General features: G+C 38.7%; 1 long non-coding RNA gene across 1 annotated transcript in view; it reads right to left on the bottom strand.

The window, feature by feature from the left end:
- The window catches only part of LOC138919002 (uncharacterized), a 99,387-nt gene that overhangs the window by 17,663 nt on the left and 56,130 nt on the right, over positions 1-25,594 (bottom strand). The gene's annotated exons all lie outside the window — the stretch shown is intronic.

Genomic DNA, 25,594 nt, shown 5'->3' with positions numbered 1-25,594 from the left:
ACTGTCCATGCCATTCCTCAGTTCATTTCATACATTAGAAGTGGTTTCCATTTCAGAAAACTAAAAAATCTCACGTTGGAGATTTATACTCAAATGTGAAAGTAGAGATGTACTTTGAGATGCTTTTCCATTTACATTTTCACTTATTTGTATTCCCCGTGATGTGCAAAGTGATTGTCAGTTTAGAAAATGTGGCATCTATTAATATGCTTTAATTCCCCATTTAGTTTAATCATTTACTCAACAAATACTTATTGAGTAAATACTAAGCCAGGCTGTTCTAAATTCATGAGATATAGCACGGTATGAGACAGACAAGGTCTCTGTTCTCTTGGAATTTATATTCTAATTATTGTATTAAAATAAACAGATAAATGGAGGAATGTGTTATGTATTATACTGGATGCTAAAGTTCATTGTTCAGATGCCCTCATCAGGACCAAGGCGCTCATTTGTGAGCTGCTGGAAGTGCTGGCTGCTGCTATCTCATAGCCACCTTTCTCCCCTGGAATTGCCCTCTATCAAAGGGACCCACTTCATCCAAGGTTACAATCACTGCCCTAGGGCAGCCTGCATCCAATATCTGGTTAATACAAAGTATGATGACTTGTTCCCTTGGCATCAATTTGTGGATAACTTTGAAGAGCTGTCTCAGTTCCAGAGATTCCCAAAGATCATCTGAAACTTCTGTTACAATTTCCTAACAGTGGAATTTCTGTTTCTATCCAGTTCTGTTTTCTGTACTTCCTTAAAGGTATGGAACTCCCCAGTAAACATCCTACATGTAAATCTCCATCTCATAGTCATTTCCAGGAAACTCAACATAGGATGGTGGGTACCAAAAATAGTCCTAGGAAGTAGACTCTAATCTTTGATCTAGATCACCTGCTGAAAGTGGAAAAAAGCTCAGGTCAGTCTAAGAACTTAATTATAAAGGTCATGAAGCTTCAGAGAAGGAGGAACTCTAACCCTGCCAGCCCTGCTACACCAGAGAAAAGGCTTCAGTTAGGAAGTGGGACCCTAGGACTAGGAATAGGGTCATCTGGGTCAATACACTTGAGAAACTTGAAACTCAAATCTAGCTGAACCCTACAGGCCAGTGAAAGTGTCTCGGCCCTTCCTGTTAAAAGGTTAACTTGCTTCCTTGCTTGCAGAGGATGCAGAGATCTATTCTTGAAAGACAACAGGTTACCTCTCAGGATCTACCTGCACCTATCTCCTAGCCACAAGCCCCTAGTTAGGGTCAAATCTCAGCAGGGCCTCCACTTGAAGATCTGTTGGGCCTGCTAAGAAAGGAAAAGAGATTAGACACTGAGAGAGTACAGGGCAACTCAACATGGACTGGTAGGAGCTAGGAGAGTATACAGAGGACAGGAAATAGAGGTTGCTGGATTAAGGAATACAAAATGTAAAGATGGATAAGGGAGAGTTTATTGATAGGAGAGTACTATCCTACAATGCTGAATTTAACACTCTAGCAAAGACCCGAGGAGATGGTACTAACCTCTGCTAGGATGGCTCTCAGCAGCCAGAAGAAAGTTATGGCCCACTCTACATGAAGTATACATGCTAGAGCTGCTGGAGCAGACAGTGCAGGAAGAAATCAAAAGGCTCAGAGAAGAGAGTGTGCAAGAATAGATATACTTCCCAAGGTTTAAAATGCAACAGCCAACTCTATTTTACGAGGGGACCTAAAGAACACTCTGTTTACCAAAGAAATAAGAAATGTGCTGGTGAGAAGGGCACCAGCATCCTTGAAAAGCTCAGTTGTGGCTGTTCTCTTTGGGCCATGACGAACAGTAGGAGATGCTATTACAGAACCGAGCCCTCAGTGTCAATGAGGATGAGAAGATCATGGAATAGCAGGGGCCAGATAGCTGCACTTCACTGACAGAAGCAAGATGAGAATAATTGCCATAATGAACAAGAGAGCCTGACATAGAGTTCTATGGAGATAGCTTATAAAACATTTTATTCACAGATATAAGATAAATGAGAAACCAACAAGAACACTGCTAAATATTCATCATCAAAAATGATCAAGAGTGGATGAGCAGAAGGATAAGACTAGTTATCCCAATGAAAATTCACAACCCTTTACCTGGTTGACAAACCTGACCCAATTCTAAGGCCTAAAACCCATTGATTGAAAGATAGGCTGGGGCCCTATGAAGACAGACCCTGCACCAGCACAGCACATGTATACAAAAGTAGTCTTTCCACATCAGTTAAGATTTTAAAAGGCAAGCATTCTGAGGCATAAAAGAACATCCGTTCGAAAGTAAAGGTAAAAAAATTATTGCATCTTGTTCCTTCCAGGAGTGAAAGGAAAGCATACAGCTTGCTTGGCCTCTGAGTTCTGGAGGCAGCAAATTCTATATCTGAGAATAGTGCTCCAACCCATTTACGAGGAAAGCTTCCAGGTTTCAGTGGGGCCTAAAGGAAGAAAGCGCCTTCAGGAGATCCAGACTGCAGTGCAATCAGCCCTGGTGCTTGGGCCATTTGACCCAGCAAACCCCAGGTTACCAAAGGTATCTGTGACGGGAAAAGACAACAGATGGAGTTTAGCGAAGCCACAATAGAAACATCACAATATAGACACCCTAAGGTCTGGGGCAAGGCCATACTATCTGCAGCAGTATACACTGTGTGAGAAACAGCTTCTGGTGTGCTATTGGGCCCTGGTAGTGAAGACCTCTGACCATGTGACATCAAGTGACCATATGGTGAGGGCTGCCCATCACGAGCTGAATTGTCAGACCCATCAAGTCATAGGTCAGGTAGCCCCGCTGCAATCCATTGTCAAATGAAAGTAGGATCAGTTATGATCATTACAAGCAGGGCCAGAGGGCATTAAAAATATACCAGTAGGCGGCCCAGACCTCTACATCACTTACTACTATTGCATTGGTGACTCTTTCTCAGCCCATGCCTATGCCACATTGTGAGTGGTGGGGGTCCTTTATGACCAACTTTAAAGGAGAAAAATAGCTGAGTTTAGTTGATGGCTGGTTGAAGCTGAGAATGCACAGTTGCTGCACCCCAGTACCACTCATGGATGATCTGTGTGTTAGTTTGGTGGGGCTGCTGTAACAAAGTATCACAACCTGGCAGCTTAAAACAGCGTAAATTTAATCTCTCACAGTTCTGGAGGCTAGAAGTCCAACATCAAAGGGTTCACAGGCCATATTTCCTCTAAAGGCTCTAGGAAAGAATCCTTTCTTGCCTCTTCTAGCTTCTGGTAGTTGATGGCAATTCTTGGTGCTCCTTGGCTTGTGGCATCATAACTCCAGTCTCTGCCTGTGTCTCCACATGGCCTTCTTCCCTGGGTGTCTGTGTCTCCAAATCTCCTTCTCCTTCAAAGAACATTCGTCACTGGAATTGAGGCCACCCTCGTCCAGTATGAGCTCATCTTAATGATTATAGCTGCAAAGACTCTATTTCCAAATAAGGTCACATTCACAAGTACTGGGGATTAAGATGTCAATAGGTCATTTGGGAGACACAATTCAATTCAACTCACAACACCCTGAAGGACAGAAATGAGAGAAAATCCTCTCATTGAGTAGAACTTCAGACAGTTCCCTTGGTCATTGTATTAGTCAGGGTTCTCCAGAGAAACGGAACAAATGATATATATATAAGAGGAGATTTATTATTATAGGAATTGGCTCATGCAGTTATGGAGGCTGAGAAGTCCCACATCGGCCATTTGCAAGCTGGAGAATGAGGAAAGCCGATGGTATAATTCAGCCTAGGTCCAAAGACCTGAGAATTGTGGAAGGAGGGTACTGATGGTGAAAGTCCCAGACTGAGTCCAAAAGTCCAAGAACCAGGAGCACTGATGTCCAAGGGCAAGAGAAGAAGAATGTCTCAGCTAAAACAGAAGAGCAAATTTGCACTTCTCCCACCTTTTTGTTCTGTTCAGGCCCTCAGTGGATTGGATGATGACCTTCCATATTGACAAGGATGATCTTCTTTACTCAGTATATGGATTCGAATGCTAATCTCATTTGGAAATACCCTTCCAGACCAACAAGAAATAATGTTTCACCAGCTGTCTAGGCATTTCTTAGCCCAGTGAAGTTGACACATAAAATTAACCATCACAGTCATCTACTTAAGGTGTAGAGAGAGAAGTAGCTGAAGCTAGGAACATATGTAGACTCACATACAGGAGTGAATGATTGGGCTGGCTGGCTAGGTGTCTGGAAAGAGCAAAATTGGAAGATTAAGAACAAAAATGTACAGGGAAGAGGTATATGAATGGACTGTGGTAGCGGCATAATGAAGGGTTACAAAGACTAGGCACTTTGTCTCAATTTGTCAACAATTTTAGATGGCCACCATGCTCCAAATTACAGATATAAACATGGATTTGGGAAGAATAGGACTGGCTTGGGATGTTTCTGGAGCAGAGCATATGGGACTTGCTAGCACCCAGCACCCGCATGAGTACCAGGCACAGTGTTAAGTGCTCAAAAAATGCTATACTTGAATAAATGGCTGTAAGTTTTGGCTCTTGCTGTTGGATAGATTATGGTGTCATTTATTGAGCTAGGGAAGATTGAGGGAGGAACTACTTTGGGGAAGAGAAAGAGGAATCAAGGCAGTTATCTGCATACTGAAACCCCCTTTCTGAGGACTTTCTCTGGCACCTCAAGAGCTGGTTGGGCCACAGGCAGGGAAAAACTGAAACATTAGTCGTATAACCCTCAACCCATGGGGAGGGTGCGAGCTAGTGGGTAAAGGCCTCAGCCTCTGGGTCCTGGAGGAAGAATTCTGAAGATGTTGCTCCACATTTTTTCTCAGAGACTCCCCAGTGGGACTGAGCTGCGCTTGACTACAGTGGTAGTAGGTACATTAATATATTCTTTCCTGGCTTTCCTCTTTACCCGATCTCACTTTCACCCACTTCCTGTGGGTGAAGTGCTTCCTGGTGATCACCTTCCAAATACACGATTGCCTCAGACTTTGGTTTTAGAGAGAAGACACAAGCTAAGAAAAACAATCATGATGATAATAGTCGTTGAGTCTACAGATCACCTTGACCTAAAATTCTCTCCCTTGATCTACATTCTTCACATTCTTTAAAACCCAGTTCAAATTTCACCTCCTTCAAAAAACTCTCTGATCATATCACCCAAAGGGATCATCCCTTCTCTGCTATTTTCCTCTAGGAATGTTATTTGTTGAGCAATTTGGAGTTAATTTTCCACATGCTTGTATCATCGTGGGTTCGGGACTCCTACCCTTCCCCCAGAAGTCTTGCAGTGCACACATCCAGGCCTCAAAGCACACACATTCTCTCTCCATCTCTCTCTGGGTTTATTTCCTCTGGGACTGGCATGGGTGGCTCTTTATTTTTCGGAGTGATGAATCTGGAGGTTTGGGCTTGAATGTGAAGGAAGGAGGCTATTGAAGCCTATAATTTCTGCAAAAAAAGCTACATAGCTTAACATACTTGAATTTTTTCCAAAGGGGCCAAAAACTACCAATAATGATGACACACACTACATAGGAGCTTTTATGTTATGTGTATATCTCCAAAGATTTGAGGGCAAAAAGATTTGGTCGACACCCCTCTCCTCCCTGTGAATCCCTAAGGGATGCGTACACCAGGAGACAGAGCCCAACAAAACAAAGTACCCATTTCCTGTTAGCAGGACTGGTTCCTAAAACCCAGATGTAGAGAGTTCTGGCTGCCCCAGCTTGCCTCCCTGTGGTCTTAACCTTCAAACCCAAATCTCATGAAATAATCACTTTCTTGCAAGCCACATGGAACAGAGACTGAAAAAGTGCACTCTATAAAGTGTGTGCAAAGGAGAAAGAGCTCAGGTGAACAGGTCTTGTCCTATGTGAGTCACCCTATGGAAAAAGGAAGCTGACAGGAGTGTGTGAGCAGGGGTCGTCCCAATGATCCACTTACTACCTCTGAAGCAGAGGCAGAATAGGGAGGGCACATGTGTAGGGTCCTTGTAATACACAGTTTAGCAGTACAGTTTAGCAGTAAATGTTACCCAATCAGAGTCCTTGAATCACGTTAATAACCCCTCCGTTTGGGAGAAATTAAGAAAGAGAGGTGAAAGAGGAGAACAGAGAGCTTGAGTGTTTGCCCTGCCTAGAGGAGTACACATCTCACAAATTTTATCCAATGTCCCTATAAATACAATCAATCTACTGCATCTATTGGTTTTATTTTGGGATGAGAAAATAAATCTCCATATATTTGTCTTCCTTTCCCAAACACCCTATAAAATCCTAAAGAAATACAACTGTCCTCTGCTGCCTTTGTGTTCTCCACAGTGCTGGGGATGTGAAAGTAATAAACAAAATTCTCTCAATAATAATAATTGTAGCAACTATACTTATCAATGGCTTTCAATATGCTAGGCATTGTCTTAAGTGCTTTACACACATTAACTAATTCAATCCTTATAACGATACTGTTAACATTCTCATTTCACAGGTAAGGAATTGAGACTCAGGAAACTCAAGCACCTTCTCTCAGGCAGCTAGAGAGTAGCAGAGCTAGGATTTGAATTTTCGTCCTGTACTGTATGAAAAAGTGAAATATTTACAGAGGAAGAGAGGATGATGGAGGGGCAGTCCGTAATATGGAGAGTACATCAGTCAGGGTTCGACCACAGGACCAGAGCCAGGAACAGATGTATACATATATATTGTTGTTATTTTCATAAGGAATTGATTTATGCAATTACAGAGGCTGGCTAAGCAAGTCTGAAGTCAGTAGGACAAGGGAGATAGGTAAGGAAGACCCCGAGCAGGGCTGGAGTTCACAGACACAGCTCGAAGCTTCTTGTCTATAGGTGGAGTCAGGAAGGAGGATCCAGGGTGAAGGAAGACCCAGCAGCTACTTCCGGTCTCTCCCTCAGGGAAGGCCTAAGCCCTCCTTTGAAGGCTTCCAACTGATTAAATTAGGTGCACCTAGGATAGTCTCATTTTGATTAACATAAGTCAGCTGATTGGGACTTTAATCACATCCACACAAACCCTTCACAGAGAACCCTAGATTAGTGTTTGAATGAATAACTAGGATAAGGTGTGTGTAACCTACAGAATTGCATTCTTTCAGTTGTAACCCATCCTGAGCAGAAACACAATAGAAAGGGAATTCTGGAGACTGTCGTTCATCCCAGCCAAGTTGACACATCCCAAAGCCATCAAGGGAGGCAAGGGGATTCTACAAGGCATAGGGCAGGGGATAGGTGAGAGACAGGCAAGACAATCCCAAGGGGAAGAACATAGAAGAGATGAAACACTCACGGCTTCTTTTAAAAAGGTAATTGAGGGGAAAGTGCAATCATAAAACCCCAATGGAGACCCTGGTGCAAGAGGGCAACGGCAAATGTTCCATGTTTATGGGAGAAGGAAGACACCTGCTGGGGTGGGATGGTACCTACAGGATTGAGCACATAGGAAGCCTACAGGGCAAAAAGATAGGGAGAAGGTTATGGAGTTGAGACCCATGGAGGGAATGGGACAGACCAAAAGCTCAGTGTGTCAGAGACATTTAATAGGAATAACTGCATGATCTACCAAATACAATCAATTCTCATTACTCATTACGTTCTGTGAAGTCTCAGTGAACACTGAATTGGCAAATATTGAACCATTGTTCCTAGGGAAAACATAGGGTTAAGTTCCTGTGAGCCTCTGGTCACAACATTTTCACCAACTGATCAATATCAGCTTGTTTTATGTGCATTTTTGTTTACAAACACCTTACTTAATACATATTGTTGATTCATTAACATTGAACTCATGGCCAACAACACTATAACTCACACCTGAACAAAACTCAAGTCACACATGTGTTTTCTCCATGAGGCACATCCCAGCCTTCTTATGCTTAGGAACACTATTATACTCGTGGGCCCTATTAAATAGTAAAATCAACAACAAAAAACACAAAAATGCAAAAAACTTGGTGGTAATTAGACAGAGAAAAGGACATTTGCTTACAGTGTGAGAGCTGAAACAAGAGAGCAGAGCATCACCTTGTTTGACCTCAGCTGGGACTGTCCACGTCAGAGGACTCCAAATTTTCACCACTCTGTGCATGTCCATGAATGATTGCAAAAACCCCACAAGTATAAATTTGGGGGTTACAAATAAATTTTAGTGAGCAGGTGAATTCACAAATATGGAATCTGTGAATAATGAGAATTGACTGTACGTATGAAGATTCACCTTTCAATGAATGTTAATGATTGGAGAGTTCCAGTACCTGACAGTGTTTATGACTCCATCCTAGACATATTTGTGATTAAGTCTACAGTATGGCAAACAGGAGATGAAAATTGAGCGAGCAATCCATTATCCATGCTTCTCTGGATTCAGGGCATCTTGATATTGAAGCTCCTTGACTTAAAGTCTGCTGATCTCGTCTACTTGTGATTTTCATTTAACCACAGATGCTGCTCTGTTATTGAGTTTGGGGCTGTGGTTCATTGCTTCTTATTTTGTTTATTCTGTCTACCTATGGTTTCTCCACTGTGGCTGGCCATGTAACAACTGCTTAGTTGTCCTGTTCTCATCGACTCTTACTACATGAGCAGTAAACAATGACTCTGCGACTCTGCACCTTCACCAAGAAAGGTAACTCATGAAAAACACTCTCAGGCTGACAGGTCTCACTCTAAATGTGTTGCTTCTGATCTCAAGTGGGCCCTTCGTGCTAACTAGCAATTCTAATCCTGTTGCCTTCTCTTTGGCAACTATTTCATACCTTCATTTCTATCTTAGTTTGTTTGGGATGACATAATAAATACCATCGACTGGCTGGCTTAAACAATAGAAACTTATTTCTCACAGTGCTGGAGGCTGGAAAGTCCAAGATCAGGGCGCCTACAATGGTGTAGTTCTGGTGAGAGCCCTCTTCCCGGCTTGCAGATGGCCACCTTCTCCCTGTGTCATCACTTGGCAGAGAGAAATTGAGAGCAAGCTCTCTGGTGTTTCCTCTCATAAGGGCACTAATCTCATCACAAAAGCCCCACCCTCATGCCCTCACCTAAATCTAATTACCTCCCAAAGCCCTTCTCTCCAAATGCCACCACGTTGGGTGTTAGGGCTTCATCATATATATTTGGGGCAGGGGGAATTTGCGTTCATAGCAACCCCTCTCTTGAAACCTCAGATTCAGCTAGTTTGGATTGGTATGGCTGTTTACTTGTGACTAGAGACCATTATGATTGGAACTAGACTGACTGCAACACCATGGTCTTTATCCTCAATTTCTGTTGATGAATCCACTTCCTATCTTGCCAAAAAAAGAGAATTAATCAGAAGAGAATTTCTATACCCTCCCAACATAACTTCTGCCTATCTTCTTGAATCCGGACTCACACTTCTGCTCTCTGTCCCATTAACGTAAACGAACCATCTGTGCTTTGACCCAAAGCCAGTCCCTCCCTTGTGCCCTGGACACGCCCTTTCTCACCTACTCAGGGATCTCACTCTAGCAAGTGCCCCCTCTTGCTCCTCCATCATCAAATGTTTCCTCTCTACTGGACAATTCCCTCCCCATTATAACATGATTTTATTTCTCCCAAAAAACTATTTCTTAATCCCACACTTTCCTCCAGCCGTTCATTCCTAGTTTCTCCTCTTCTTCAAAACTCTTTGAAAGAGTTGTTTGTATTTACTATCCTTCAGCTATTCTCCCTTCATTCTAAATCATTTCCACTCCAGGGAAGTTTTCATCTCCACCACTCAACCAAAACAGCTCCTAGAAGCACACCAACAACCTCCATGGAACTACATTCAATGGTTAATCCTCAGTCTTCAATTTATTTGGGTCATGTGACTATTTACACTTTCTTCTGGACACATTTTTCTCACTGAGCATCCAGGCCTCTGCCTGCTCAGGTCTTTGTCTACCTTTCAAGACTTGTTTTTCACCATATTGACCTCCTATGGCTCCCTATTCTACATTCTCTCCCAGCCTCTGCACATATTCGTTTCTTGGAATGGCCTCCTCTGCCTTGACTGAATGATAACTTCTCTGCTCCTCATTGAGGACGCAGTCCAAACATCAAACATTAGCTCCTCTGCAAAGGCCCCCAGATCCCCTTGGCTCATCAGGTGCCATTTCTCAGGCTCCTACAGCATGTTATGAACGATAGCAATTATTTGTCTGACTCCTCTACCTAGCCAGGAGCTTCTGAAAGCCATTTTCTTTTTTGCAGTTCTTAGTAATATGTGGAATAGTAGAGGAAAGAAACAATGTACACCTTTAGAATGCACAGAGCCAATGCATTTTTTTACTTAGAAATAAAGTAATTTAAGAGCCTTACTATTTCTGACAATGATTTACAAATTGAGAAAACTCTGGAAGAATATATATCCAACACATTAATAGTGATTATACCTAGATGATAAGGTTATTGATGAAGTTTTGTTTAATCATATGTCTTTTCTTATTTCTAGTGTCAGTAGATTTTAAATGTAATGTGCAAAATGATGATCTCAATAATAAAAAATAAAACATTGTATTCCTTCATAAGAATTAAATAATGTTTACAGAGAGGAAACAATGAGAAATTGTTTGGACAGAGTAACATTTAAGCAAAAGAGTATTCAATGTGGAATACAAAACATATTTTTTCTCCTGTTGTTTAGCTTTTGTTCAGTGAACACATACTGCTTTTGTACTAAGAAATATACAATCTTAAATATCAAAATAATTTAGAAGGATTTCTTAAACAACCTAAAAAGAAAATAAATGTGTCTGGTAAATCTATTTGAGTTTTTACGGTAACTGTGAATAGCCCAGCCAAAAGATACATGATCTGAATCAAACAAAAGCTCATTTGCCTCACTCACCTCTCTGAAAGGGTGACCACATTCTTTTGTGTTATTACATGTCATCAATACCTGTAGGAAACAATGGTCTTTGAATGGTGTTAAGGTTTTTCATTGGCTTCTTACACTCTGAACATTTTAAGGTCAAGGTCCTTCACTCTGGGCTTGTCCCATAATATTTGTGATGAGTGAAAAAGTACATGAAGTGGGTGGGGAGTGGATTTCCAAAAATCACCTGTCGTTCCAGGTAGTCTGTTTCAGAAAAACTGACCAAACTAAACCACATTCATTCCTGAATTTCCAGCATAAATAAACTTTGACTCTATATCTTGGAGAAGACAATAACAAGACTAATAACAATATTTAAGCTGAGATATCATTTTAGCTTTATGTAGTCTATGTTGACAAGTCTTTTTTGTTAATGTTAATTTGTCCAGACAGCTTTCATGTTTTCCTCTCTATAAAATATTATTTAATTCTAGGTTCACCAATTAGGGTATTTTCAATTATGAAAATACCGTATTTTCATAATTGGGATCATAATTTTGCATATTGTGATTTAAGTTTCCTGATACATTCAGAGATTTTGTGCATAGTCTAAGGAATGATGTGATGGGAACGCTGCGCTACATGTCTCAATTCTGTAATTTTAAAAGATTTGCTTGGCAAGGCATGGCAAAATCGCAGTAATGATACCTTGTTTCCACAGAGCCTTTCATCCTAAGATCTCAAAACATCCAGCATTTAGAGCACATTATCAGGCCATGCTGATTCTGTGACAAAAGTACTATATTTTAGAAATGCTTAAATTTTTCCATTATTTGTCTTACTTCTTAGATTTCTTGGTACCTTTGGAATTTTCAAAGAAAGTCTTGTTTACTCTTGATAGAGAGGCTGTTAGAGAATTTTACAAACAATGTAATTTAGTTTCGACTGTAGCTCAGAAAGGGTGTGGAGGTTATTCTTAGCCCAAACAGAGTGAGAAAAAATTAATTAAAAGTATTTTTAATATTTTAAACATCTATTATGCATCAAGCCCTGTGCCAGCCACACTACATATGATATCTTATTAAAACATCACAATAACCCTACAAAATAGATATAATTATTTTTAATATATGTGGGAGAGAACTATATGAATAATGGTTTAAGCCACCTAAGACCTCTCAGCTAAAAACCTGGACTGGAATCCAGATTTCTCCAGCTACATTTTTTTAACACCTTGATTGCTTCACAATTAGAAGGATGTAGAGGTGCCAGCCTGGTGGCATAGTGGTTAAGTTCACATGCTCCACTTCAGTGGCCGGGGTTTGCCAGTTCAGATCCTGGGTGTGAACCTACGCACCACTTATCAAGCTACGCTGTGACAGCCATCCCACATATAAAGTAGAGGACGGTGGGCATAGATGTAAGCTCAGGGCCACTCTTCCTCAGCAGAAATAAAAAAGAGGCAGATTTGCAGCCAATGTTAGCTCAGGGCTAATCTTCCTCCAAAAAAAAAAAAAAAAGGATGTAGAAGAGAGAGTGAAGGAGGTTTTTATTGTGCACATTTTTCTTTGCCTTTTTCATCTATTAATAATCCCAACTGGGCCAACCTGGTGACATAGTGGTTAAAGTTCATGCACTCCACTTCAGTGGCCTAGGGTTCACAGGTTCATATCCCTGGCACAGACCTACACATCACTCATCAAGCCATGTTGTGGTGGAGTCCCACATACAAAATAGAGGAAGATTGGCACAGATGTTAGCTCAGGGACAATCTTACTCACCAAAAGAAATAATAATAATAATAATCCCCAAACTGTTCATTAAAAAGTTAGATTCAAGGGCCAGACCAGTGGCATAGTGGTTAAGTTTGTGTGCACTGCTTCTGTGGCCCGCGTTTTGCCTGTTCAGATCCTGGGCACAGACCTGCACACCGCTATCAAGCCATGCTGTGGCAGCATCCCACGTAGAAGAACTAGAATAACTTACAACTAGGATATGCAACTATATACTGGGGCTTTGGGGAGAGAAAAGAAAAAAAGAAGACGATTGGCAACAGATGTTAGTTCAGGGCCAATCTTTCTCACCAAAAAATAAAGTATACCTAGAAAAAAAGAAAGTTAGATTCAGAAGTAGGAATCAACAATATTGACAGATATTCTTCACAGCAGTTCATATCTTTGAGTGGCACAGTGTGGATGGTCAGATGACTTCAAGATAGTGGGTTTGTTTAGGTGACTCAGGTCCTGATGTTATAGGATGGAGGAGTGTTTCCCAAAGCATGCCACACATACCACCACTGGTCCCCAAGATGATTTTGTTAATATTTGAACATTTTGCTAGTTATATATTTTTAACATTTTAGTAGTTATATATTTTTAGCGTCTATCAGGGAACAAATTAACTAGCAGAACAAACTCTTACTCTTACAGATGTTATTACTTGCAATAAGGCCAAAATAGGTAGTGCTATAGTAACCCACTTTGCACAGACCGAGTCTGGTTACTCAGGCAAATCCATGAATGGGTCAAATCTTCAATAATTAAAACTTCTGCTCTGGATGTAAAGATAGTATGAATGGACAGATGGCTGGTACAGATTCTCATATATCAAATTTCTGTTCTTATCATCACGTATTTCTTACTAATTTACCAATGCATCACTTCTCGAAGTCAACCGTGGGTTATTATATGAGTATATACTATTGTGAATTATAATCTGGATTGGATTCTCTGTTTTTTAATTGAAACTATTATGGTTAAGAGGTTTGAAAAGATTTCTAGGCTTAAGAGAAGAGATTTCTAACAAATCCCAGCACTAGCGGTGATAGTAACAAAGCCACATTAACGACTGAATCACGTGTTAGTGTTAGAGAAATACCAGCTTCAACAAAAAAACAAAATATTGCACAAATATGATGAAAATTGTTTGAGATTTGGAATTTATTTGCCAACTGAGAGTGACTCTTTCTCATTATATGTTGTGTTTAGAAATACTGGTGTCATTTGGACACATGCAAAGAACACTATGCGAAACCTCAAAATTTCTGAAGCAAAATGGAAGGAGAATCAAGCATCCTAGAAACTGTGTGATAAGGATAAGAACACGAAAGCTTTATAGTGTTGCGAAATAGTGAAACACAGAATCCTACCGGCAACAAAAAAAAGTAAAAGCAGTGGATTGAGGACAAAGCAAACAAAATGACTGATAAGGTGCCCCTGTCAAATAACAGAGTTCATTTTAGAATGACAGATATGAACAGAAATTAAACTGGCAATTATAATTCAGAGAATGGCAAAGTCAACACAATCCTCTGCAGACTGATGAATCCACTAACATTGTACAGTCAGAAAATCTTTGATATGTATTTGTCTGACATAGTCTGAATAAAGTGGTCTGTGAAACTTTTTTCACAGCCAAACTGTACAACTAAAGAAGTGTTTTTAAAATTTATTGATGAATTCACATAGTCAGTAACAGTAACAAAAGCGTCATGGCCAAACACAAAGTGTTAAAGATGATGGTTCCACAAGGAGATTTGATCAACACAGTTGAGCTATTGCATACGTACTTGCAGTTGTGTCCACAGAGAAATTCTAGTCAGTAGAGAGGTGCATAAAGATTTAAGAAATGTATTATTAAAATTGTCAATCATATGCAGGCCTCTGAGTTCTCAAAATTTTCTCAGGCTTTGTGAGAAAATTAGCATAAGTTAAAAATCAGAAATTACTGCCATATGTCATTTGTTAGATTCCCTGCCACCAACAGGAGTCCTTATATATCCATTCAAGTTGATATATCTACAAAATATTGCATATCCAAGCCTAATATGGTTGTATTACAGATTTAACCTTTCTTCCAGAATGATTTTGAAGTTCTACTAGCAACATGAATAGCCAAAACAACTTTGAAAAAGAACCAAGTTGGAGGTCTTATACTACCTGATTTCAAAACTTACTATAAAGGTATAGTAATCCAGACTGCGTAGTATTAGCATAAATAGAAGCATAGAGATCAATGGAACAGGATTGAGAATCAAGAATCCTTACCTTTATATTCAATAGTTTTTTGACAAAGATGCCAAGACAGTTCAATGGGGAAAAGATATTTTCTTCAACAAATGGTGCTGGGACAACTGAATGTCTTTAAACACAAATATGAACCTTTTACTAACACCATTAAGTCAATTAGCTAGCTCACACATATATATCTCAAAAATGGATCACAGACATAAAGATCTAAAACTATAAATCTTCTAGAAGAAAATATAGAAAAAGATTTCTGTGGCATTGATTAGGCAAAAAGTTCTTAGATACAATACAACAATCACAAGTTATAAAAGAAAAAAACTGATGAATTGAAATTCATTGAAATTTGAAAAATCTTGTGCTTCAAAACACACCGTTAAGAAAATTAAAAGACAATTCACAGACTAGGAGAAAATATTTGCAAATCACATATCTGATAAAGAATTTGTACTGAGAACATATAAAGAACTCTCAAGAATTCAGTAAGAAGAATGTACACAACCAAATATAAAAATAGGCTTGAATAGACATTTCACCAAAGAAAATATACAAATGACTATAACTACAAAAAAAGTGCTCAACATCGTCAGTCATTAGTGAAGTGCAAATTAGAACCACAGTAAGATATCACTACACTCTCACTAGAATAGCTATAATCAAAAATACATGCGATACCAAATGTAGGCAAGGATGTAGAGAAACTTAAACCCTCTTACACTGCTGGTGGGAATGTAAAATGGTATAACCACTTTGGAAATAAGCTGGGGAATCTCTTTAAAAATTTAAATACAAGCTTATCATATGACCCAGCAACTCCACTTCCAGGCATCTACCCACAAGAAATGAAAACATGTCCACACAAAGATGTGTACATAATGTTTACAGCAGTATTATTCATAATATCCATCAACTGATGGAGGGATAAACAAAATGTACTATCCATGTAATGGAATACTATTCAGCAATAAAAAAGAAAATATACATTCTAGAAAATGGAAGAACCTCAAAAAAATTATGCAAATTGAAAGAAGCCAGGCATAAGAGAGTTCATGTTACATGATACCATTTATATAAAATGTCTAAAAAAGACAAATTCATAGAGACACAAAGCAGATCAGAGGTTGTCTGGGACTAGAGGTGGGAGTGAGGATTGACTTCAAATGGGCTCAAGGGAATTTTGCCGGGAATGGAAATGTTCCCCACTAGATCGTGGTAATGGTCACACAACTCTACAAATTTACTAAAATGAAAATTACTGAAAGAAAAAAAAGAGGGATGAGTACAAGGCTGAGACAGATCACTTGCCCCACTGGAGTGTCACAAACCCTTGCCAGTTTCCAGAATTTAGCCAGTTCTTAGACTCAGAATGTACCAACTGAAGCAATGATTAGGTCCCCATCAGGAAGTAGTTGGCACACAATATTAGTAAATGGCCCAGCTCTTCCCTTGAGGAATCTGGTTATTTATTTGGGTAAGCGTCCATGAGAGAAAGGGGAAAGCCCAGATCTTATGACGGCTCTTAAACACAAAGTCAGGATCAACACTGATACTGGAGGAACTGAAATGCTATACCATCTCCACGGACTCACGAAGAGAGCTTGTTAAAATATAGGTTGCTCAGCTCCTTGCCAACACAGAGATTCTGGTTCAGTGAGATTCTGAATTTCTAACGAACTCTCAGGTGATAATGAGGTAGGTCCGTAGACCACGTTTTGAGTGGCACTTGGTTGCATGATATCATGATGGAAAACTTTGATTTAATCCACTCACAGTCTGAGACAAAAGTTGCTTACAGGACATATACATGAATCACAAAATTACATAAACGTGAAAATATAATTCAGTAATGATGTTTATATCAATGTGCATGGAATTTCATCACTACCTGCTTTTAGTCAAGGAAAATTATTTGTTTCACCCCTTAATTTGTCTCAATCTTTTAGTTCAATCATTGGAACTCGTTTTGTCTTGTAACTAAGAAAGATTATCCATGGTTTCTGATGATGTATATGAAAAATGTATTAATATTTTATTAATAACTATTATGATCCATTAGTAAAACCATATGTCACACAAAAGACAGCTTTTTAAAATGAAACTGAGCCCTACAAAAGAAAATATACTACTACATATAAAATCAAGTAAGAACAAAAACACTCAGGCAGTGTTCTTCAAATACTCAATTAAACTCTAATGTAAACAAACAACACACAGCCAAACTCTACCTAAAATGTGCAGAAGAATAAGTCCACACCTGGACAGGGCTTTAAATGTTGCCAAACAATGACGTGCTGCCTTTGTTCTTTACTTCATTTTTACTGCATGTAACTTCACATTGGTATCATCAATTAAAATGCAACATTTCCTGCAAATCAAAACCGCAATGAGATATCACTTCACTCCCATCAGAATGGCTATTACTAAAAAGACAAGAAATAACAAGTGTTGGAAAAGATGTGGCAAAAAGGGAAGCCTTGTACCCTGCTGGTGGGAATGTAAATTGGTGCAGCCACTATGGCAAACAGTACAGAGATTCCTTAAAAATTAAAAATAGAACTACTATATGATCCAGCTATTCCACTTCTGGGTATTTATCCAAAGAACACAAAGACACTAATTCAAGAAGGTATATGCACCCCTATGTTCATTGCAGCATTATTCACAATAGCCAAGACTTGGAAGCAACCTAGGTACCCAATGAAGGATGAATGGATTAAGAAGGTGTAGTATATGTACACAGTGGAATACTACTTAGCCATAAAAAAGATGAACTCTTGCTATTTGTGGCAATATGGAGGGACCTTGAGGGTATTATGCTAAAGCAAACAAGTCAGACAGAGAAGACAAAAACAGTATGATTTCACTCATATGTGGAAGATAAACAAACAAACACATAAATACAGAGAAGAGATTGGTGGTTACCAGCAGGCAAGGGGTTGTGAGGAGGGTGAAGCGGGTAAAGGGGCACATAGGTATGATGATGGATGACAACTAGACTCTTGGTGGTGAACACGATGTACTGTCTACAGAAGTTGAAATATAATGACGCACACCTGAAGTTTATATAATGCTATAAATCACTGTTTCTGCAATAAAAATTTTAAAAATGCAACATTTCCTCCCAAGCATTGCTGCTTGATAGAGTCAGGAATGTGATGCATTAAGTTGGACCACATCATGAGTAATTGCTGGATTGCTGCTTTTAAAATAACATCTGTGTGTGTGTGCTTTGAGCTGAAATATGTCAGCTCCATTGCCAGAAGCTGATATGATTACAGCACATTTCAGAGGTGTAACAGTTTTCAAAAGAATTTCTTAAAGCATTTTGCTTTTATCACAGGGAAAAACTCAGAGCATGCACATGAATTCAAGACAAAACTATGCCTCTCAATGCCATCTCATTTTTCAACACGCTGTTCTTGCTCTTTCATTTACGCCACTTGGATGACTAGAGGCAAGTACCCATGCTCTGCCCTGCTTCATCCCTCCCTCTAAGAGACAGGATATTACCTGCCCCTCACTGAAATATGGTGGGGCTACAGGAGCCAACACCATCACGAAATTGCTTTAAATTTCTGTTCAGAAGCCTTGTCAAATTTTCTTTTTAAGATTTTGTTTATAAATGTGCTAGCAAGAACAGAAGCTTTGGAAAAAACATCAGTGCTGTGCATTTCTGTGAAATCACATTTTAGTACAAACCTAATTTGGCCAAGGGGGTAAGTGAGTCACTCCTCTTCAGTGCACGCCTCGTGGCCCCAGAACACTGCTCTAGAGCAGAAGTACTGCTGCCTAGAAAAAATAGCCAACTCAGTCAGACTCTCCGCCGGCCCCCAGACCTGGCCTGATTTCCAAGAGTTCCTCAGAAGAAGTGAAGACCCTTAGAGAGAGGCCACAGAAGGATATTTTCTCCGATTTGAAAGTTTGCTGACACCTCCATATATTACCCTGGCAAGGATGAAACTCCCCGGCCTGTTGCTGCTCATCCACCATCCACATGAAATAGAAACACATGGCTTAGCTCCAAAATGGTGCCCACTTTGAGCAGCCTTCTTTTCTTATTTTTGTCATTTTTTAAAAAAGAATAGTTAGCTAATTGTATTATCAGGAAAGCACAATTCAAATCTGTTTGCATGAAAAGAGTATTTCCTAAAGATCCTGGATTATGCCCCAGAATCAAAGGAAGAACAGAAACCAGGGCTCCTCTGGGAACAGGGCCAGGAGTGGGGACTCAGATGTCGTCAGCCCGGTCTCTGCTTTCTCTCTCAGTCGGCCCTGTCTTCTTCGTCACTGCAGGATGATGCTGCTCACTGCATTTTTCACATGGCAGGGGCCATGGCTACATTTTCACAGCTCCTGGACACAGAGGAAAGATGCCTTTTCTCTCCCAACCTCTGTTTAGAACATCCTGGAGGACACTGGTTAACTTGGTCTAGATCCCTTGCTGCCCTCTGGCCAGGTCACTGCACCCACAGTGATTGGCCCAGCCAGCTGGTTATCTACCTCTGTGACCAGGGCAGTGGGTGTGTATCTGTGTGATTGGCCACCCCCGGTAAAACCACAGGGCCACTTCCCCTGAAGGAGTGGGTGCCAGGGTGGAGCAGGAAACCACAATCATTCCTGCCCCATTTATATATGAGAAAATAGACTAAGACACAGATTAAGATACACACACACACGCACAGCTGAACAGTGGAATTGGAATAGAGTCAAATTGTATTCATGACATTCAAACTACATCATTTCTGAGGATTTTAATAAACATACCTCTCATAGCAATCTATTACTGAGATAGATTTTCAGAAATCCAGTTTTAGGAAAAGCTGAGAATTTCAGACTTTCAAACTGATTAAGCAAATCCCTGTGCTGGGAGAGGTCAGGGAAGATAGGAGAAAACTTCCAATACATTCTTCAACAGTCTGGGGACACGTTAGTCAAAACATCTCTAGTGACCCAGAAAAGAGAAGGTAGATGGTATTTTGAGAATCTTTTGTCTCTGTTCTCAATGGCTGCCTTTCCTTCACCTTGATCCCAGAGAACGGGGAAAATTCTGTTGAGTTCAGACCTCTGACAAACGATCAGTGTTATTTGGAAGTGTCTAATGGTCCAACGTCTACAACTTTGGATTTATGCATGATGTTCAGTAGAATTTGTTTTAGTTAACTAGGTGGCTTATTGGTACAGATTCATATTGAGACATCATTACAAGCCAGGAAAAAGATTTCATTTTATTTCTGTGTAGTTCTTGCAATCTAAATGAGACCAACTTTTTTATGCGAAAGAGGCAATCCTAACAGGAATTGAAGGCAAAGTTTATTCAACAACACTTCAGGCTTTAGAAAATTAAATCCAGTTAAGTAGATTGTTAGACGTTATGCAAAACTGTAAAAGCAAATATTAAATAAAAGTGTCTTGATTCACTGGATATAACCCAGGTTGAAACCAAATTTTAGGGAGAGGTTTTGACCTGATGTAATTATAGACAGTCATATAATCTTAAGCATTAAAAGTGCTTAATTCTGTAAATTTACATACACTCTAGTTTTTTAATAAGAATAATGCTCCTTGTCTAGCCCAGGGTTCATACAGATATTAGTCTCTCTAACACATATTAGAGTAACTTGATGATATTTGGGTTTCATGAATAATATAGAAACTAAACCATGGTTCATAGTTGAGTATTAAGTGACATAATCCACAGGAATGTGTACTTGATTTCTCAAAGCAAGGTAATGATACAAAACAACCTCTTAGGCAAATTTGAAATCGTTATTTTGGAAGCATTAGGACATTCTGGTGGTATGCCATGGTCAGATAACATGCATGGGTTTTGAGATACTAAGTTCTGTCCTTTTATTTTAGAAAGGCCAGAACAAAAGGCAGCATAATATAGTGGAAATGACACTGGCCTAGGAGTCAGGATGTCTGAATTTCAGTGCTTTCTACAACCAAATAGCCGGGTGACCTTGGATGAGCCACAAAACCTCCCTGGAGCTTAGTTATTTCTGTAAAATAAGACTTGATAAATGGTCTCAAAGTCCGTTTCAGCTCTATAATTCCACGACTCCACATATGTAAATGTGACCAGAACATTGCATGAAGCACAGCAGAGAATTCAAAAAATGCTACAACCTCTCCATTCTTCCTTCTTTGCCTTTGCTTTCGTTTTTCTCTCAGTCCTTTTCATGGACCCAGCCACGTTCTCAACACATATTTATGTCTGCATCTTCAATACCTCGCGGACAGACTGGCAAAAATTGCTGTCTATAAAAAGGGCTGTCTATCTTCAAGAAACTCAATCTAATACAGCAAACATATAAATAAATTGCATTACTGTGATTCAAGTCCAAAAATACATTAGTAATTTATATTCGTCTCAAAGACAGTACTGCAAAGAGACCGATGGACTGTTCTTTATGCCGGCCCAGAGAAACTTAATTAAGCAGGGAACATCTGAGCATCTGAATGGGTGTTTTAAAATGATTAGGAACTAGTCAGGAAATAGGAGGAACAGAATGTTCATTGGAGCCATGACAGTAGTGTGCTCTGCATAGGTGCAGATACAATTCTAATTGTCATGAATTTTCTGCCCTTGAAAATCAGATTTCCTGGGATATACCATCCCTTCTGAGTGATTTTTTTTTAAACTGATAAATGGTTTATTTAGTTAAGAGCCCCAAGTGAAAGATCTCTATTATGTTTAGTACTCCTTGATTATTGTAGATATTATACATAAAATGTTAAAGATTACATTTTCATATATTTTTGGGGGGTTCTGTATTCAGTGGAATTGATCACTACACTTATACTTTCACAAATACTAAATATCTTAACCACTACAGCTTTAGAACGCACCAGAACATCTGATATCGCAAGTCCTCCCACCATATTTTTCTTCTTATTTTTCTTCTTCAAGAACGTCTTGGGGCCGGTCCCGTGGCCCAGTAGTTAAGTTCGCGCGCTCTGCTGCGGCGGCCCAGGGTTCGGATCCTGGGCGCGGACATGGCACGGCTCAACAGGTCACGTTGAGGCGGCATCCCACATGCCACAACTGGAAGGACCCACAACTAAGATATACAACTATGTACGGGGGGTTTGGGGAGATAAAGCAGGGAAAAAAAAAAAAAAAAAGATTCGCAACGGTTGTTAGCTCAGGTGCCAATCTTTAAAAAAAAAAAAAAGAACGTCTTGTCTAGTCTTGGATTTTTGCTCTTTCACATAAAATTTTAGAATCAGCTTGTCAAGTTTCACTAAAAAGAAAAGTCAAAGTTTTCATTGAAATTTCATCAATTCCAAAGATTAACTTGGGGAAAACACAGCTCTTTATGATATTGAGCCTTTCCATCCATGAAATATTATGTCTTTTCATTTATAAGTCTTTAATGTCTTTCAACAAAGTTTTAAATTGTCTCCTGATAGGTTTGCCTGTCTTTTATCAGACTTGTTGCTCTGTGCCTCTTCTGGTTGCTGTTATTCATGGTGTTATTAATGCTTTTTCTCTTTCCATGTATTACCGTGTTACCTGGGGTCTTCAGGACAATGTGACATGGAAATGTTGATGATAGACGACCTCTGATTTTAAATGCAACGCTAATACATTTTTTATTAAGAATGATGTTTGCTGTTTAAGATAGACACTTTTATCAAAATTTAAAAATACCCTTCTACTCCTATTTTTCTGAGTTTTTATGGTGAATGTGTGTTGACTTATGTCAATGCTTTATCTGCATTAATTGAAATAAAATTACATATTTCTTCTTTAATCTATTAACATAGTGAATTATACTAATGATGTTTCTAATATTAAACTCTCGCATACTTGGAATAAGCCCAATTTAGTCACAATGTGTTCTTTTTTTTATACTCCACTGGATTTGATTTGCAAATAGTTTCCTAGATTTTTGCATCTCTGGTCATCCCTGATATTAGACCACAAATGTGCTCCCTCCTACAATACTTTCCAGCTATTCACTGCTGCATACCAAAGTTCTCCCAAACACAGAGGCTTAAAACAACAACAACACTTGTATTATGGCTCCTAATTTTGTGGGTTGGAAATTTGAACAGAGCTTCACTGGGAAGTTTTTCAGTTCCATGTGGCATTGACAAGCTCACTCAGTGGTATTTAGCTAGTGACTGGACTGGGCTGAAGTTCAAGACAAATTCACATGTCTGGTGTCTTAGCAGGGAAGCCTGGAATGCAGGGCTCAGCTGGGGCCCTCCAAATAGTCTCAGGGCCTCTCCACATGCTCTATGTAACAGGGTGGTCACACTCCTTACATAGTCGCTTAAGGCTGCAAGAGCTGAAGGCTGTTCCTGCCAGTCCTCTTAAAAGCTAGGTCCAGAACTGGCAAAGCACCATTTCTGCCATCCGCCATCCTTTATTGGTAAAAACAGTCACAAGCAGTGAATACCATAGAGGAGAAATAAACCCCACCTCTCTATGGAAGACGTGTCAAAGAATTTGCATATATATTTTGTTTATCACAATACCTGTTTATGATTTTGTTACCAAGGGCAAACTAGTCTAATAACATGAGATTGGAATAGTTCCTCTTTTTCTTTTCTCAAGGAAAACTTTAGTGAGATTCTAATCATCTTGGTAGAAGTTTCTTCTAACACTGTTTGTCCCTGTTGTTTTCTTTTGTGAAGATAATGATCCTAAGACTATTCACCTTTCTGTTTCTTCTTGAGTCAGTTTTGGTAAGTCATTTTTCTAAGAAATTATTCATTTTGTTTAAGTTTCCAATATATTGGCACAAAATTGTTCATTGTATTCTCTTTTTTTTCTATACAGCATCCAAAGGCATGTCAATTTTTATTAATAATATTATTTATGTGTTCTTTATCAATCTAGCCAAAATTTGTTGACTTTATTAATATTTCAGAAACTGACATGGTTGATCATTTCTATTGCATTTTGATTCTTTCTCCTTGTTTTATGCTCTAATTTTTACTATTTCTTTCTCTCTATTTCGATGAATTCTGTGTGGGTTTTCTTCTTTTTACATCTCTCATTCTTATCCAAATCTTATCCTTTCTAAGTATTCTTTACACATTCTGAATGTAAACATTTGTGGATTATAAGTCTCATGAATATGTGCTCCCACTCTCTGTCCTGCTTTCTCACTCGTTTGATAAATGGAAGTTCTCAATTTTAAGGTTCTCTAGTATATCAATCTTTTTTTTCATGATTAATGTTTCTTTGTGTGCTGCTTAAAAAAATCTGTCACTATCAAAGTTAGGAAGACATTCTAAATTATTTTCAAAAAGATCTAACATCCATCTGGAATTGATATTTGCATATGGTATCTGGAAGGGACCAAGTATCATTTTTGTCTATATGGATAGCTAGTTGACCCAGAACCATTTATTGAAAAGATCTTCTTTCTCCCACTGTTCTGCAGATCATTCCTTTTTATAAATCAAGTAGATATACATGTCGGGGTTTGTTTCTTGGCACTATTCTGTGATGTTGGTCTATCTATCCATCCTTGCACCAGCACCACATTATTATAATTACTGTAACTTCATAATAAGCTTGGTATTAGATAAAGTTCTGTCATCTTGTTTTTCTTCACTAAGACATTTGAATATTTTTGGCTCTTGATTCTTTGCATTGCTATATAAGTTTTAGAGTCAACTTGTTGATTTCTGTATAAAAATCAGTCAGAATTTTCACTGGGATTTCACTGAATCCAACTGCTCATATTGAGGAGAATTGACGTCTTTGAAATATTGATTCAAGCCATCAGCACAGTATATTCCTCCATTTATTTAAGCCTTTTAAAAATTTCTCTATTTTTTATTGTTTTTTTAATAGTGGTCTTTCACAACTTTTATCATATTTATTCCTAGGTATTTGTTGTATGTGAGTGTGTTTTTTAATGCTACTGTAATTGTAGATTAATTTCATTTTCTAACTCACTGCTGATGTATAAAAATACAAGTGATTTTTTTCATATCGACTTTACATGCGACAAACTTGCTAAAATCATTTTTCATTAATTGTAATAATTTATCAGTGATTCTTTTGGATTTTCCAAGCACAAAATTATATTGTGTATGAATAATGATGAATTGTCTTTCCTTTTCAATTATAATATTTTTATTTCTTTTCCTTGATTTATTGCACTGGCTAGGCCCTATAGCAAAGTGTTGACTAACAGTAATGATCGCTGGTACCCTTACATTGTTCCTACCTCAGAGAGAAAGCTTTCAACATTTGACCATTGAGTATGATGCTTCCTGTAGTTTGTTTGGTTTGATTTTTTTGTTTTGGAATATCCTTTATCTAATTAAGGAAGTTTCATTCTATTCTTAGATAAGAGTTTTTACCATCAATAACATTAAATTTTACAAATAATTCTTCTGAACCTATCGAAACAATCACATCATTTTCTCATTTATGGTATTAATGTAGACCCCAGTGATTGATTTTCTAATATTAAAACTACCCTGCACTTGTGGAACAAATCAAACGACGTCAGTATTTCACACTTTGTGTACATTGCTTGATTCAGTATCCTAATTGAACTTTTAGGACTTTCACAACTAAGAGTTTGTTTGGCCTATAATTTTCATTTTTTTAATATCCTTTAAAACTTTGTATTATGACAATTATACTAGTTTCATAAAGTGAGCTGGGGAGTGTTTCCTCCTATTTTATTCTCCAGAAAAGTTTATAAAATTAGCATTTTTCTTAAATATTTTATAAAATTCACTAGCAAACATCTTTATTCAAGAATATTCAAATT

This window comes from Equus caballus, chromosome 19 (assembly GCF_041296265.1).
Source record: "Equus caballus isolate H_3958 breed thoroughbred chromosome 19, TB-T2T, whole genome shotgun sequence".
In the NCBI taxonomy this organism is placed as follows: domain Eukaryota; kingdom Metazoa; phylum Chordata; class Mammalia; order Perissodactyla; family Equidae; genus Equus; species Equus caballus.
The sequence above is the reverse complement of the archived record's forward strand: the minus strand, read 5'-3'. Positions and strand labels throughout refer to the sequence as shown.